The following is a 14,222-nucleotide window of genomic DNA, read 5'->3' as shown; positions in this document are numbered from 1 at the left end:
AATAGAACGTCCTTTGGCTGCTAAACGATGAAATCTCGAACTTCTTTGCCTGTAACGAGTAGAATAGCACTGGCTCCAGGTAATTCAGTCTGAAATCTGGCTATTTTCGGGTAACGAGTTCGCAGAACTACAAATGGTTTATCAGAAAGAATTGTGGATCTTTCCTAGGTATGTGTTAACGAAGAAATGCAGCTCATTGCCAGTAACGAGTTGAATAGAACGTGCTTTGGCTCTAAACGACGAAATCTCGAACTTCTTTGCCTGTAACGAGTAGAATAGCACTGGCTCCAGGTAATTCAATCTGAAATCTGGCTATTTTCGGGTAACGAGTTCGCAGAACTACAAATGGTTTATCAGAAAGAATTGTGGATCTTTTCTAGGTATGTGTTAACGAAGAAATGCAGCTCATTGCCAGTAACGAGTTGAATAGAACGTGCTTTGGCTCCTAAACGACGAAATCTCGAACTTCTTTGCCTGTAACGAGTAGAATAGCACTGGCTCCAGGTAATTCAATCTGAAATCTGGCTATTTTCGGGTAACGAGTTCGCAGAACTACAAATGGTTTATCAGAAAGAATTGTGGATCTTTCTAGGTATGTGTTAACGAAGAAATGCAGCTCATTGCCAGTAACGAGTTGAATAGAACGTGCTTTGGCTCCTAAACGACGAAATCTCGAACTTCTTTGCCTGTAACGAGTAGAATAGCACTGGCTCCAGGTAATTCAATCTGAAATCTGGCTATTTTCGGGTAACGAGTTCGCAGAACTACAAATGGTTTATCAGAAAGAATTGTGGATCTTTTCTAGGTATGTGTTAACGAAGAAATGCAGCTCATTGCCAGTAACGAGTTGAATAGAACGTGCTTTGGCTCCTAAACGACGAAATCTCGAACTTCTTTGCCTGTAACGAGTAGAATAGCACTGGCTCCAGGTAATTCAATCTGAAATCTGGCGATTTTCGGGTAACGAGTTCGCAGAACTACAAATGGTTTATCAGAAAGAATTGTGGATCTTTTCTAGGTATGTGTTAACGAAGAAATGCAGCTCATTGCCAGTAACGAGTTGAATAGAACGTGCTTTGGCTGCTAAACGACGAAATCTCGAACTTCTTTGCCTGTAACGAGTAGAATAGCACTGGCTCCAGGTAATTCAATCTGAAATCTGGCTATTTTCGGGTAACGAGTTCGAAGAACTACAAATGGTTTATCAGAAAGAATTATGGATCTTTCCTAGTTAAGTGTTAACGAAGAAATGCAGCTCATTGCCAGTAACGAGTTGAATAGAACGTCCTTTGGCTCCTAAACGATGAAATCTCGAACTTTTTTGCCCGTTACGAGTAGACTAGCACTGGCTCCAGGTAATTCAATCTGAAGTCTAGCCATTTTCGGGTAACGAGTTCGCAGAACTACAAATGGTTTATCAGAAAGAATAATGGATCTTTTCTAGTTAGGTGTTAACGAAGAAATGCAGCTCATTGCCAGTAACGAGTTGAATAGAACGTCCTTTGGCTCCTAAACGATGAAATCTCGAACTTTTTTGCCTGTAGCGAGTAGATTAGCACTGGCTCCAGGTAATTCAATCTGAAATCTGGCTATTTTCGGGTGACGAGTTCGAAGAACTACAAATGGCTTATCAGAAAAATTATGGATCTTTTCTACTTAAGTGTTAACGAAGAAATGCAGCTCATTGCCAGTAACGAGTTGAATAGAACGTCCTTTGGCTGCTAAACGACGAAATCTCGAACTTCTTTGCCTGTAACGAGTAGAATAGCACTGGCTCCAGGTAATTCAATCTGAAATCTGGCTATTTTCGGGTAACGAGTTCGCAGAACTACAAATGGTTTATCAGAAAGAATTGTGGATCTTTTCTAGGTATGTGTTAACGAAGAAATGCAGCTCATTGCCAGTAACGAGTTGAATAGAACGTGCTTTGGCTCCTAAACGACGAAATCTCGAACTTCTTTGCCTGTAACGAGTAGAATAGCACTGGCTCCAGGTAATTCAATCTGAAATCTGGCTATTTTCGGGTAACGAGTTCGCAGAACTACAAATGGTTTATCAGAAAGAATTGTGGATCTTTCTAGGTATGTGTTAACGAAGAAATGCAGCTCATTGCCAGTAACGAGTTGAATAGAACGTGCTTTGGCTCCTAAACGATGAAATATCGAACTTCTTTGCCTGTAACGAGTAGAATAGCACTAGCTCCAGGTAATTCAATCTGAAATCTGGCTATTTTCGGGTAACGAGTTTTGAAGAACTACAATTGGTTTATTAGAAAAAATTATGGATCTTTTATACTTAAGTGTTAAGGAAGAAATGCAGCTCATTGCCACTAACGAGTTGAATAGAACGGGCTTTGGCTACTAAACGAATAAATATCGAACATCTTTGCTTGTAACGAGTAGAATAGCACTAGCTCCAGGTAATTCAATCTGAAATCTTGCCATTTTCGGGAAATGAGTTCGCAGAACTACAAATGGTTTGTCAGAAAAAATTATGGATCTTTTCTACTTAAGTGTTAAGGAAGAAATGCAGCTCATTGCCAGTAACAAGTTGAATAGAACGGGCTTTGGCTGCTAAACGAATAAACATCGAACTTCTTTGCCTGTAACGAGTAGAATCGCACTAGCTCCAGGTAATTCAATGTGAAATCTGGCTATTTTCGGGTAACGAGTTCGAAGAACTACAAATGGTTTATCAGAAAGAATTATGGATCTTTCCTAGTTAAGTGTTAACGAAGAAATGCAGCTCATTGCCAGTAACGAGTTGAGTAGAACGTCCTTTGGCTCCTAAACGATGAAATCTCGAACTTTTTTGCCCGTAACGAGTAGACTAGCACTGGCTCCAGGTAATTCAGTCTGAAGTCTGGCCATTTTCGGGTAACGAGTTCGCAGAACCACAAATGGTTTATCAGAAAAAATTATGGATCTTTCTCAGTTAAGTGTTAACGAAGAAATGCAGCTCATTGCCAGTAAGAAGTTATATAGAACGGGCTTTGGCTGCTAAACGAATAAATATCGAACTTCTTTGCCTGTAACGAGTAGAATAGCACTAGCTCCAGGTAATTCAATCTGAAATCTGGCTATTTTCGGGTAACGAGTTCGAAGAACTACAAATGGTTTATCAGAAAGAATTATGGATCTTTCCTAGTTAAGTGTTAAGGAAGAAATGCAGCGCATTGCCAGTAACGAGTTGAATAGAACGTCCTTTGGCTCCTAAACGATGAAATCTCGAACTTTTTTGCCCGTTACGAGTAGACTAGCACTGGCTCCAGGTAATTCAATCTGAAGTCTGGCCATTTTCGGGTAACGAGTTCGCAGAACTACAAATGGTTTATCAGAAAAAATTATGGATCTTTTTTAGTTAATTGTTAACGAAGAAATGCAGCTCATTGCCAGTAACAAGTTGAATAGAACGGGCTTTGGCTGCTAAACGAATAAATATCGAACTTCTTTGCCTGTAACGAGTAGAATAGCACTAGCTCCAGGTAATTCAATCTGAAATCTGGCTATTTTCGGGTAACGAGTTCGAAGAACTACAAATGGTTTATCAGAAAGAATTATGGATCTTTCCTAGTTAAATGTTAACGAAGAAATGCAGCTCATTGCCAGTAACGAGTTGAATAGAACGTCCTTTGGCTCCTAAACGATGAAATCTCGAACTTTTTTGCCCGTTACGAGTAGACTAGCACTGGCTCCAGGTAATTCAATCTGAAGTCTAGCCATTTTCGGGTAACGAGTTCGCAGAACTACAAATGGTTTATCAGAAAGAATAATGGATCTTTTCTAGTTAAGTGTTAACAAAGAAATGCAGCTCATTGCCAGTAACGAGTTGAATAGAACGTGCTTTGGCTCCTAAACGATGAAATCTCGAACTTCTTTGCCTGTAACGAGTAGATTAGCACTGGCTCCAGGTAATTCAATCTGAAATCTGGCTATTTTCGGGTAACGAGTTCGAAGAACTACAAATGGTTTATTAGAAAAATTATGGATCTTTTCTACTTAAGTGTTAAGGAAGAAATGCAGCTCATTGCCAGTAACGAGTTGAATAGAACGGGCTTTGGCTGCTAAACGAATAAATATCGAACTTCTTTGCTTGTAACGAGTAGAATAGCACTAGCTCCAGGTAATTCAATCTGAAGTCTGGCCATTTTCGGGAAATGAGTTCGCAGAACTAGAAATGGTTTGTCAGAAAAATTATGGATCTTTTCTAGTATGTGTTAACGAAGAAATGCAGCTCATTGCCAGTAACGAGTTGAATAGAACGGGCTTTGGCTGCTAAACGAATAAATATCGAACTTCTTTGCCTGTAACGAGTAGAATAGCACTGGCTCCAGGTAATTCAATCTGAAATCTGGCTATTTTCGGGTAACGAGTTCGCAGAACTACAAATGGTTTATCAGAAAGAATTATGGATCTTTCCTAGTTAAGTGTTAACGAAGAAATGCAGCTCATTGCCAGTAACGAGTTGAATAGAACGTCCTTTGGCTCCTAAACGAAGAAATCTCGAACTTCTTTGCCTGTAACGAGTAGAATAGCACTGGCTCCAGGTAATTCAATCTGAAATCTGGCTATTTTCGGGTAACGAGTTCGCAGAACTACAAATGGTTTATCAGAAAGAATTATGGATCTTTTCTAGTTAAGTGTTAACGAAGAAATGCAGCTCATTGCCAGTAACGAGTTGAATAGAACGTGCTTTGGCTCCTAAACGAATAAATATCGAACTTCTTTGCTTGTAACGAGTAGAATAGCACTAGCTCCAGGTAATTCAATCTGAAATCTTGCCATTTTCGGGAAATGAGTTCGCAGAACTACAAATGGTTTGTCAGAAAAAATTATGGATCTTTTCTACTTAAGTGTTAAGGAAGAAATGCAGCTCATTGCCAGTAACAAGTTGAATAGAACGGCTTTGGCTGCTAAACGAATAAACATCGAACTTCTTTGCCTGTAACGAGTAGAATCGCACTAGCTCCAGGTAATTCAATGTGAAATCTGGCTATTTTCGGGTAACGAGTTCGAAGAACTACAAATGGTTTATCAGAAAGAATTATGGATCTTTCCTAGTAAGTGTTAACGAAGAAATGCAGCTCATTGCCAGTAACGAGTTGAGTAGAACGTCCTTTGGCTCCTAAACGATGAAATCTCGAACTTTTTTGCCCGTAACGAGTAGACTAGCACTGGCTCCAGGTAATTCAATCTGAAGTCTGGCCATTTTCGGGTAACGAGTTCGCAGAACTACAAATGGTTTATCAGAAAAATTATGGATCTTTTCTAGTTCAGTGTTAACGAAGAAATGCAGCTCATTGCCAGTAACAAGTTGAATAGAACGGGCTTTGGCTGCTAAACGAATAAACATCGAACTTCTTTGCCTGTAACGAGTAGAATCGCACTAGCTCCAGGTAATTCAATCTGAAATCTGGCTATTTTCGGGTAACGAGTTCGAAGAACTACAAATGGTTTATCAGAAAGAATTATGGATCTTTCCTAGTTAAGTGTTAACGAAGAAATGCAGCTCATTGCCAGTAACGAGTTGAATAGAACGTCCTTTGGCTCCTAAACGATGAAATCTCGAACTTTTTTGCCCGTAACGAGTAGACTAGCACTGGCTCCAGGTAATTCAAGTCTGAAGTCTGGCCATTTTCGGGTAACGAGTTCGCAGAACTACAAATGGTTTATCAGAAAAATTATGGATCTTTTCTCAGTTAAGTGTTAACGAAGAAATGCAGCTCATTGCCAGTAACGAGTTGAATAGAACGTGCTTTGGCTGCTAAACGAATAAATATCGAACTTCTTTGCCTGTAACGAGTAGAATAGCACTAGCTCCAGGTAATTCAATCTGAAATCTGGCTATTTTCGGGTAACGAGTTCGAAGAACTACAAATGGTTTATCAGAAAGAATTATGGATCTTTCCTAGTTAAGTGTTAACGAAGAAATGCAGCTCATTGCCAGTAACGAGTTGAATAGAACGTCCTTTGGCTCCTAAACGATGAAATCTCGAACTTTTTTGCCCGTAACGAGTAGACTAGCACTGGCTCCAGGTAATTCAATCTGAAGTCTGGCCATTTTCGGGTAACGAGTTCGCAGAACTACAAATGGTTTATCAGAAAAAATTATGGATCTTTTCTAGTTAAGTGTTAACGAAGAAATGCAGCTCATTGCCAGTAACGAGTTGAATAGAACGGGCTTTGGCTGCTAAACGAATAAATATCGAACTTCTTTGCCTGTAACGAGTAGAATAGCACTAGCTCCAGGTAATTCAATCTGAAATCTGGCTATTTTCGGGTAACGAGTTCGAAGAACTACAAATGGTTTATCAGAAAGAATTATGGATCTTTCCTAGTTAAATGTTAACGAAGAAATGCAGCTCATTGCCAGTAACGAGTTGAATAGAACGTCCTTTGGCTCCTAAACGATGAAATCTCGAACTTTTTTGCCCGTTACGAGTAGACTAGCACTGGCTCCAGGTAATTCAATCTGAAGTCTAGCCATTTTCGGGTAACGAGTTCGCAGAACTACAAATGGTTTATCAGAAAGAATAATGGATCTTTTCTAGTTAAGCGTTAACGAAGAAATGCAGCTCATTGTCAGTAACGAGTTGAATAGAACGTCCTTTGGCTCCTAAACGATGAAATCTCGAACTTTTTTGCCTTTTGCGAGTAGATTAGCACTAGCTCCAGGTAATTCAATCTGAAATCTGGCTATTTTCGGGTAACGAGTTCGAAGAACTACAAATGGTTTATTAGAAAAAATTATGGATCTTTTCTACTTAAGCGTTAAGGAAGAAATGCAGCTCATTGGCAGTAATGAGTTGAATAGAACGGGCTTTGGCTGCTAAACGAATAAATATCGAACTTCTTTGCTTGTAACGAGTAGAATAGCACTAGCTCAAGGTAATTCAATCTGAAGTCTGGCCATTTTCGGGAAATGAGTTCGCAGAACTAGAAATGGTTTGTCAGAAAAAATTATGGATCTTTTCTACTTAAGTGTTAAGGAAGAAATGCAGCTCATTGCCAGTAACATGTTGAATAGAACGGGCTTTGGCTGCTAAACGAATAAACATCGAACTTCTTTGCCTGTAACGAGTAGAATCGCACTAGCTCCAGGTAATTCAATCTGAAATCTGGCTATTTTCGGGTAACGAGTTCAAAGAACTACAAATGCTTTATCAGAAAGAATTATGGATCTTTCCTAGTTAAGTGTTAACGAAGAAATGCAGCTCATTGCCAGTAACGAGTTGAATAGAACGTCCTTTGGCTCCTAAACGAATAAATATCGAACTTCTTTGCCTGTAACGAGTAGAATAGCACTAGCTCCAGGTAATTCAATCTGAAATCTGGCTATTTTCGGGTAACGAGTTCGAAGAACTACAAATGGTTTATCAGAAAGAATTATGGATCTTTTCTAGTTAAGTGTTAAGGAAGAAATGCAGCTCATTGCCAGTAACGAGTTGAATAGAACGTGCTTTGGCTCCTAAACGATGAAATCTCGAACTTCTTTGCCTGTAACGAGTAGAATAGCACTGGCTCCAGGTAATTCAATCTGAAGTCTGGCCATTTTCGGGTAACGAGTTCGCAGAACTACAAATGGTTTATCAGAAAAAATTATGGATCTTTTCTAGTTAAGTGTTAACGAAGAAATGCAGCTCATTGCCAGTAACAAGTTGAATAGAACGGGCTTTGGCTGCTAAACGAATAAATATCGAACTTCTTTGCCTGTAACGAGTAGAATAGCACTAGCTCCAGGTAATTCAATCTGAAATCTGGCTATTTTCGGGTAACGAGTTCGAAGAACTACAAATGGTTTATCAGAAAGAATTATGGATCTTTCCTAGTTAAGTGTTAACGAAGAAATGCAGCTCATTGCCAGTAACGAGTTGAGTAGAACGTCCTTTGGCTCCTAAACGATGAAATCTCGAACTTTTTTGCCCGTAACGAGTAGACTAGCACTGGCTCCAGGTAATTCAATCTGAAGTCTGGCCATTTTCGGGTAACGAGTTCGCAGAACTACAAATGGTTTATCAAAAAAATTATGGATCTTTCTTAGTTAAGTGTTAACGAAGAAATGCAGCTCATTGCCAGTAAGAAGTTGAATAGAACGGGCTTTGGCTGCTAAACGAATAAATATCGAACTTCTTTGCCTGTAACGAGTAGAATAGCACTAGCTCCAGGTAATTCAATCTGAAATCTGGCTATTTTCGGGTAACGAGTTCGAAGAACTACAAATGGTTTATCAGAAAGAATTATGGATCTTTCTACGTTAAGTGTTAAGGAAGAAATGCAGCTCATTGCCAGTAACGAGTTGAATAGAACGTCCTTTGGCTCCTAAACGATGAAATCTCGAACTTTTTTGCCCGTTACGAGTAGACTAGCACTGGCTCCAGGTAATTCAATCTGAAGTCTGGCCATTTTCGGGTAACGAGTTCGCAGAACTACAAATGGTTTATCAGAAAAAATTATGGATCTTTTTTAGTTAATTGTTAACGAAGAAATGCAGCTCATTGCCTGTAACAAGTTGAATAGAACGGGCTTTGGCTGCTAAACGAATAAATATCGAACTTCTTTGCCTGTAACGAGTAGAATAGCACTAGCTCCAGGTAATTCAATCTGAAATCTGGCTATTTTCGGGTAACGAGTTCGAAGAACTACAAATGGTTTATCAGAAAGAATTATGGATCTTTCCTAGTTAAATGTTAACGAAGAAAAGCAGCTCATTGCCAGTAACGAGTTGAATAGAACGTCCTTTGGCTCCTAAACGATGAAATCTCGAACTTTTTTGCCCGTTACGAGTAGACTAGCACTGGCTCCAGGTAATTCAATCTGAAATCTGGCCATTTTCGGGTAACGAGTTCGCAGAACTACAAATGGTTTATCAGAAAAAATTATGGATCTTTTCTAGTTAAGTGTTAACGAAGAAATGCAGCTCATTGCCAGTAACGAGTTGAATAGAACGGCTTTGGCTGCTAAACGAATAAATATCGAACTTCTTTGCCTGTAACGAGTAGAATAGCACTAGCTCCAGGTAATTCAATCTGAAATCTGGCTATTTTCGGGTAACGAGTTCGAAGAACTACAAATGGTTTATCAGAAAGAATTATGGATCTTTCCTAGTTAAGTGTTAAGGAAGAAATGCAGCTCATTGCCAGTAACGAGTTGAATAGAACGGGCTTTGGCTCCTAAACGATGAAATCTCGAACTTCTTTGCCTGTAACGAGTAGAATAGCACTGGCTCCAGGTAATTCAATCTGAAGTCTGGCCATTTTCGGGTAACGAGTTCGCAGAACTACAAATGGTTTATCAGAAAGAATTATGGATCTTTTCTAGTTAAGTGTTAACGAAGAAATGCAGCTCATTGCCAGTAACAAGTTGAATAGAACGGGCTTTGGCTGCTAAACGAATAAATATCGAACTTCTTTGCCTGTAACGAGTAGAATAGCACTAGCTCCAGGTAATTCAATCTGAAATCTGGCTATTTTCGGGTAACGAGTTCGAAGAACTACAAATGGTTTATCAGAAAGAATTATGGATCTTTCCTAGTTAAGTGTTAACGAAGAAATGCAGCTCATTGCCAGTAACGAGTTGAATAGAACGTCCTTTGGCTCCTAAACGATGAAATCTCGAACTTTTTTGCCCGTTACGAGTAGACTAGCACTGGCTCCAGGTAATTCAATCTGAAGTCTAGCCATTTTCGGGTAACGAGTTCGCAGAACTACAAATGGTTTATCAGAAAGAATTAATGGATCTTTTCTAGTTAAGTGTTAACGAAGAAATGCAGCTCATTGCCAGTAACGAGTTGAATAGAACGTCCTTTGGCTCCTAAACGATGAAATCTCGAACTTTTTTGCCTTTTAGCGAGTAGATTAGCACTGGCTCCAGGTAATTCAATCTGAAATCTGGCCATTTTCGGGTAACGAGTTCGCAGAACTACAAATGGTTTATCAGAAAAATTATGGATCTTTCTTAGTTAAGTGTTAACGAAGAAATGCAGCTCATTGCCAGTAACAAGTTGAATAGAACGGGCTTTGGCTGCTGAACGAAGAAATATCGAACTTCTTTGCCTGTAACGAGTAGAATAGCACTAGCTCCAGGTAATTCAATCTGAAATCTGGCCATTTTCGGGTAAATGAGTTCGCAGAACTACAAATGGTTTATCAGAAAAAATTATGGATCTTTTCTAGTTAAGTGTTAACGAAGAAATGCAGCTCATTGCCAGTAACGAGTTGAATAGAACGGGCTTTGGCTGCTAAACGAATGAAATCTCGAACTTCTTTGCCTGTAACGAGTAGACTAGCACTGGCTCCAGGTAATTCAATCTGAAATCTGGCCTATTTTCGGGTAACGAGTTCGCAGAACTACAAATGGTTTATCAGAAAGAATTATGGATCTTTCCTAGTTAAGTGTTAACGAAGAAATGCAGCTCATTGCCAGTAACGAGTTGAATAGAACGTCCTTTGGCTCCTAAACGAATAAATATCGAACTTCTTTGCCTGTAACGAGTAGAATAGCACTAGCTCCAGGTAATTCAATCTGAAATCTGGCTATTTTCGGGTAACGAGTTTTGAAGAACTACAATTGGTTTATTAGAAAAAATTATGGATCTTTTATACTTAAGTGTTAAGGAAGAAATGCAGCTCATTGCCACTAACGAGTTGAATAGTACGGGCTTTGGCTACTAAACGAATAAATATCGAACATCTTTGCTTGTAACGAGTAGAATAGCACTAGCTCCAGGTAATTCAATCTGAAATCTTGCCATTTTCGGGAAATGAGTTCGCAGAACTACAAATGGTTTGTCAGAAAAAATTATGGATCTTTTCTACTTAAGTGTTAAGGAAGAAATGCAGCTCATTGCCAGTAACAAGTTGAATAGAACGGGCTTTGGCTGCTAAACGAATAAACATCGAACTTCTTTGCCTGTAACGAGTAGAATCGCACTAGCTCCAGGTAATTCAATGTGAAATCTGGCTATTTTCGGGTAACGAGTTCGAAGAACTACAAATGGTTTATCAGAAAGAATTATGGATCTATCCTAGTTAAGTGTTAACGAAGAAATGCAGCTCATTGCCAGTAACGAGTTGAGTAGAACGTCCTTTGGCTCCTAAACGATGAAATCTCGAACTTTTTTGCCCGTAACGAGTAGACTAGCACTGGCTCCAGGTAATTCAATCTGAAGTCTGGCCATTTTCGGGTAACGAGTTCGCAGAACTACAAATGGTTTATCAGAAAAAATTATGGATCTTTCTCAGTTAAGTGTTAACGAAGAAATGCAGCTCATTGCCAGTAAGAAGTTGAATAGAACGGGCTTTGGCTGCTAAACGAATAAATATCGAACTTCTTTGCCTGTAACGAGTAGAATAGCACTAGCTCCAGGTAATTCAATCTGAAATCTGGCTATTTTCGGGTAACGAGTTTGAAGAACTACAAATGGTTTATTAGAAAAAATTATGGATCTTTTATACTTAAGTGTTAAGGAAGAAATGCAGCTCATTGCCAGTAACGAGTTGAATAGAACGGGCTTTGGCTACTAAACGAATAAATATCGAACTTCTTTGCTTGTAACGAGTAGAATAGCACCAGCTCCAGGTAATTCAATCTGAAATCTTGCCATTTTCGGGAAATGAGTTCGCAGAACTACAAATGGTTTGTCAGAAAAAATTATGGATCTTTTCTACTTAAGTGTTAAGGAAGAAATGCAGCTCATTGCCAGTAACAAGTTGAATAGAACGGGCTTTGGCTCCTAAACGATGAAATCTCGAACTTTTTTGCTAGTAGTGAGTAGATTAGCACTGGCTCCAGGTAATTCAATCTTAAATCTGGCCATTGTCGGGTAACGAGTTCGCAGAACTACAAATTCAGAAAGGATAATATCAGAAAGAATAATGGATCTTTTCTAGTTGTGTGCTAACAAAGAAATGCAGCTCATTGCCAGTAACGAGTTGAATAGAACGTGCTTTGGCTGCTAAACGAAGAAATCTCGAACTTATTTGCCTGTAACGAGTAGCTCCAGGTAATTCAATCTGAAATCTGGCAATTTTCGGGTAACGAGTTCGCAGAACTACAAATGGTTTATCAGAAAGAATTATGGATCTTTATGTTAAGTGTTAACAAAGAAATGCAGCTCATTGCCAGTAACGAGTTGAATAGAACGTCCTTTGGCTCCTAAACGATGAAATCTCGAACTTTTTTGCCTGTAGCGAGTAGATTAGCACTGGCTCCAGGTAATTCAATCTGAAATGTGGCCATTTTCGGGTAACGAGTTCGCAGAACTACAAATGGTTTATCAGAAAGAATAATGGATCTTTTCTAGTTCAGTGTTAACTAAGAAATGCAGCTCATTGCAAGTAACGAGTTGAATAGAATGTGCTTTGGCTCCTAAACGATGAAATCTCAAACTTCTTTGCCTGTAACAAGTAGATTAGCACTGGCTCCAGGTAATTCAATCTGAAATCTTGCCATTTTCGGGAAATGAGTTCGCAGAACTACAAATGGTTTATCAGAAAAAATTATGGATCTTTTCTACTTAAGTGTTAAGGAAGAAATGCAGCTCATTGCCAGTAACAAGTTGAATAGAACGGGCTTTGGCTGCTAAACGAATAAATATCGAACTTCTTTGCCTGTAACGAGTAGAATAGCACTAGCTCCAGGTAATTCAATCTGAAATCTGGCTATTTTCGGGTAACGAGTTCGAAGAACTACAAATGGTTTATCAGAAAGAATTATGGATCTTTCCTAGTTAAGTGTTAACGAAGAAATGCAGCTCATTGCCAGTAACGAGTTGAATAGAACGTCCTTTGGCTCCTAAACGATGAAATTTCGAACTTCTTTGCCTGTAACGAGTAGATTAGCACTGGCTCCAGGAAATTCAATCTGAAATCTGACCATTTTCGGGTAACGAGTTCGCAGAACTACAAATGGTTTATCAGAAAGAATTATGGATCTTTTCTAGTTAAGTGTTAACAAAGAAATGCAGCTCATTGCCAGTAACGAGTTGAATAGAACGTCCTTTGGCTCCTAAACGATGAAATCTCGAACTTTTTTGCCTGTAACGAGTAGACTAGCACTGGCTCCAGGTAATTCAATCTGAAGTCTGGCCATTTTCGGGTAACGAGTTCGCAGAACTACAAATGGTTTATCAGAAAAAATTATGGATCTTTCTTAGTTAAGTGTTAACGAAGAAATGCAGCTCATTGCCAGTAACAAGTTGAATAGAACGGGGTTTGGCTGCTAAACGAATAAATATCGAACTTCTTTTCCTGTAACGAGTAGAATAGCACTAGCTCCAGGTAATTCAATCTGAAATCTGGCTATTTTCGGGTAACGAGTTCGAAGAACTACAAATGGTTTATCAGAAAGAATTATGGATCTTTCCTGGTTAAGTGTTAACGAAGAAATGCAGGTAATTGCCAGTAACGAGTTGAAGAGAACGTCCTTTGGCTCCTAAACGATGAAATATCGAACTTTTTTGCCCGTAACGAGTAGACTAGCACTGGCTCCAGGTAATTCAATCTGAAGTCTGGCCATTTTCGGGTAACGAGTTTGGAGAACTACAAATGGTTTATCAGAAAAAATTATGGATCTTTTTTTGTTAAGTGATAACGAAGAAATGCAGCTCATTGCCAGTAATGAGTTGAATAGAACGTCCTTTGGCTCCTAAATGATGAAATCTCGAACTTTTTTGCTAGTAGCGAGTAGATTAGCACTGGCTCCACGTAATTCAATCTTAAATCTGGCCATTTTCGGGTGACGAGTTCGCAGAACTACAAATGGTTTATCAGAAAGAATAATGGATCTTTTCTAGTTAAGTGTTAACAAAGAAATGCAGCTCATTGCCAGTGACGAGTTGAATAGAACGTGCTTTGGCTCCTAAACGATGAAATCTCGAAGTTCTTTGCCTGTAACGAGTAGCTCCCGGTAATTCAATCTGAAACCTGGCAATTTTCGTGTAACGATTTCGCAGAACTACAAATGGTTTATCAGAAAGAATTACGGATCTTTTCTAGTTAAGTGTTAACGAAGAAATGCAGCTCATTGCCAGTAACGAGTTGAATAGAACGTCCTTTGGCTCCTAAACGATGAAATCTCGAACTTCTTTGCCTGTAACGAGTAGATTAGCACTAGCGCCAGGTAATCCAATGTTAAATCTGGTCATTTTCGGGTAACCAGTTCGCAGAACTACAAATGGTTTATCCGAAAGATTTATGGATCTTTTCTAGATATGCGTTAACGAAG

General features: G+C 39.1%; 1 long non-coding RNA gene across 6 annotated transcripts; it reads left to right on the top strand.

Moving 5' to 3' along the window:
- The first annotated feature begins 239 nt into the window (after positions 1–239).
- LOC125944939 (uncharacterized) lies at positions 240–12,994 on the top strand. 6 transcript variants are annotated; one of them, XR_007466633.1, is made up of 5 exons: positions 240–1,018; positions 2,082–2,205; positions 8,804–8,898; positions 9,974–10,081; positions 10,725–10,769. It is a non-coding gene; the product is annotated as an uncharacterized LOC125944939 (long non-coding RNA). The 6 variants fall into 6 exon arrangements; XR_007466634.1 differs by lacking the exons at positions 9,974–10,081; positions 10,725–10,769 and adding an exon at positions 12,743–12,994; XR_007466635.1 differs by lacking the exons at positions 9,974–10,081; positions 10,725–10,769 and adding an exon at positions 12,530–12,724.
- The last annotated feature ends 1,228 nt before the right edge of the window (positions 12,995–14,222 follow it).

Source organism: Dermacentor silvarum, chromosome 4 (assembly GCF_013339745.2).
Source record: "Dermacentor silvarum isolate Dsil-2018 chromosome 4, BIME_Dsil_1.4, whole genome shotgun sequence".
Classification (NCBI taxonomy): Eukaryota; Metazoa; Arthropoda; class Arachnida; order Ixodida; family Ixodidae; genus Dermacentor; species Dermacentor silvarum.
Note: the sequence above shows the minus strand (reverse complement) of the source record. Positions and strands in the feature narration are given on the sequence as shown.